Source organism: Poecilia latipinna, unplaced genomic scaffold (assembly GCF_001443285.1).
Source record: "Poecilia latipinna isolate Pla-1442-1.1 unplaced genomic scaffold, P_latipinna-1.0 Scaffold495, whole genome shotgun sequence".
NCBI classification, from domain to species: domain Eukaryota; kingdom Metazoa; phylum Chordata; class Actinopteri; order Cyprinodontiformes; family Poeciliidae; genus Poecilia; species Poecilia latipinna.
Window position 1 is genome coordinate 1 of NW_015113111.1, and position 3,254 is coordinate 3,254.

Here is a 3,254-nt window from a genome sequence, read left to right on the forward strand (position 1 = left end):
TATATTTCCATATTATCATTATTTAGAAATTTTGCCAATTAAAATAATCTCGACAATCCTAATTGACCTAAAACGGGAAGCTTAGTCTGTTTTCATGTGAGATGGTGAGGGGGGGAAAAAAAAGATTATGTGAGTTTTTATGAAATGTATGTAAATATCTGGTTCTACTGCTCCATGTACACACATTGATTTATGATTATTTTTGATTTTCCCTGAGTCAGGCGAACTTAATTTCCATTTCTACTTTCCTCATTCTCGGAGCCTTGGGTCTGGACTTGGCCCCCTTCGTTCCTCCATCAGCTGAGACGGACAGTTTGCATGGTTTCTCTCACCCAGGCCAGCTTTTAAAAACACATCCACATACACACACCTCCTACATGGCGATGATGGATACATGTGCAAAAGCACATCTACACACGTCGGAGGAGTGTTTGTTCTTGACTCATGTAGCACGTCGACGGGTTTGGCAGTCTGTCAGGCATCTATCAGCCCATGTCATCAAGTGATGCATCGCTTCTCTGAGTCTCTCGGCTTGACTGGCTTCTCTGGTAGCTGAGCAAGGCAGGCACGAGGGGACACTGTGGGGCATGATATCTCTGGAGGGTAACGGCATTGGAGCAAATGAAGGGCTTGAAATGTGGAATGTAAAGGAAACATTCACTTCCACACTCGCAGATGGAATCTTTATTTACAGTAAGCTGCTGAATTCTCAGCCACCCCTCGTTTCAGTTTGCTTTTGCTTCAAAGGAGCCAGACTTTCTTGTAATCTTCTAAAGTGGTCGTGAGCAAAAGTTCCCAGGGCTTTTTATCTTGCAAGATCTTTTAGAGCTTTTGTCTCAACCATTTTGTGATGCACATTTACTCTTGTACAAATGGTTCCGTGCGCGATTCGTTTTATGTTTAGTTTTCAAAGTGTTATACCTTTAAATACTTTCAATTAAATGACTTTTCTTAGGATTTACTGAACATAAAAATACATTATTCCAGGAGAAAATGATTAGCAAATAAAAATCCAAAGTATGTTTTGCATTTATAATTAGCCCCCTTCAGCCTGATACCCCCTAATAAAAACCAGCAATCTTGAGAAGTTTGTTAGAGAATATTGGTGAACAAACATCTTCATTAAGGGTCGAGGAACGGATTGGATTTAATTTGATTGGATTTGAAATGTTTTTTGGTTTGAGACGCTTATAGAAATATACTCATAAAGAGTTTTCCACAGTATCCATGGAGATGACTAGGTACTTTTGGATGTCGTGTTTTTCGGTCTTTTGGTCATAAGTTTTAAAACAAGTTTTCACAGATTAAATAATTACACACGACTTTTTCTTGGTCTTTAAAGGAAAAAAAACCCTCAATAAAATACATTCTACTTTGTGGGTTTTAATGTGAAAACATTCAGAAATGTTTAAAAGATTGCAATATTTCCCAGGTGCTAAAATGAGCATGTCTGTCAGGTCTGCTTTGCCACTCAATATTTCTGTTGTACATTTGTAAAAAACAAAACAAACAAACAAAAAAAAAAACAAAGTTCGATCTTTCTGCTCTGGTGGATTCTTTTTTCAGGCTGTGTGAGTCTGTCTCCGCTTGTGTGGGAAATTGTGTGGGTATACATAAATAAACTGGAGGAACTATTTTGAAAACCTCTCAGTTTACATGTCTGTGGATGACCTTAGTCTGGCGTGACGTTGCCTTAAATGGTTTGTGTTCAAAAATATGACATAAAAAAGTGTTGTTGCTTCTTTGTTGTGTTTGATTCTGTATAGTCTGTGGATCTGTGCTGTTATAGTTTGTGAAGTCTTTGTTGACGCCTAAACACGGCTGGCGTCTGCTTCTTTTGTAGCTTACTGACATCGGATTCAAACGGCGCTCCCTCTGACCGTGACTTTTCCTGTCGGCAGCATCGCCTCCTCATCCTGTTGTGCGCATCAACACGCGGCTCACTTGTTACCTGCTCTGGCTGCGCTAACCTTTTCAACAATTATCCCGCTTGCTTCTTATAAATAGATTTGCTTGTTCTGTCTCTTGTCCTTTCAAAAGCAGCCACGCTCTGCCCTGGCTTTGTGATTCTGTGGCAGCAGCGAGCACCACTGAGAAGATTGCTCACCGGAGTTTAAGCCGGAGGACTACACAAGACAGAAAATGTCTGAACCTGGCACTTGAGTGGTCTCATGTGCCATGAACCATTAGGAGTGAGGCAACAGCAGAGATGAATTGACTTGGTGAGCTTTTCCTCTTGCATGTCGGAGAAAAACATGAAAGCCTTGTTGTTTGCTGTAACAGCAAGAGACCAGGAGTCGGAATAATTCAAAGCATTGTGAAACATGCATTCAAAGAGTAACCTTTCATGTCTGCCCCCTTCCCTTCCCTGCATGCTTCCAACAAGAATTGAAAGTTTTTTTTTTTTTTTTTTGCTTCCTAATTTATTTATTTTATCAATAACTCTGTGTTTTTCATTGTGCATACCCATGAGAAGGGCAAGCTCTGTGTTTAGTGACAGAATGACTTAAAGCGCTCAAGCCTAATGTTAAAAATGAAAATTTTTTTTTGAGTTTCTCCACTTGTTTACCACACAACGCCTCCTTTTTGCTGCTTTGACTTGTGTCATTCTACCTGGCGCAGAAATCCTCTCTGCTGTCATCAGCGCCATTAACAGACACTATGAAGTGGCTTTGAAGCTGCACCGGGCTTAGGTTGTAATAGGACAGCTTCGGGCTCAGTATATAATGGAAGTAAAGCTTTGGGGGCTCTGCTGTTTGCTCCTTAGCTCAGATTTTTATCCCCCTTTCATAAGATAAGATTTTCAACACATCTGGACCAATTACGTCAGTTTCCTTGGCAGCTTCTCCTATCTGCTCACATATCTGCTTGTTCAATCATTAAATTCGACTTTGACAGGTGCAGCAAGATGGATCAACAAAGATTAAGTATGCCAAAGCAGAGAATGCATGACAGAAATCATTTTCTTTAAGGCTTTTTATGAATCTCTCTATTTATGTACTTATTGCTGCCTCTAAATTGGATGTTGTTAATTTGTTTTCTTTTTTTAATCTTAATCCAATTTCTAATTTACTGTTATCTTTTCCCAGCTGGCTCCAAACATAGACACTTTTCATCTTCCTTCCGCTCCTTTTCTTTGTTTTCTGGGCCCGTCTCTATGGTTTCTTTGGCTTGTGCAGTAGGGGGTTTGTGTGTCAGCCCGTGTGTATGTGGCCCTGCTTGTATGCGAGGATGCAGCAGGGAAAATAAGTACG

The 3,254-nt window shown here is 40.2% G+C and overlaps 1 long non-coding RNA gene across 1 annotated transcript; it reads left to right on the top strand.

The window, feature by feature from the left end:
• Window positions 1-56: 56 nt before the first annotated feature.
• On the top strand, window positions 57-2,174 carry LOC106952149 (uncharacterized). Its single transcript, XR_001425922.1, has 2 exons — window positions 57-1,921; window positions 2,041-2,174. It is a non-coding gene; the product is annotated as an uncharacterized LOC106952149 (long non-coding RNA).
• Window positions 2,175-3,254: the final 1,080 nt, after the last annotated feature.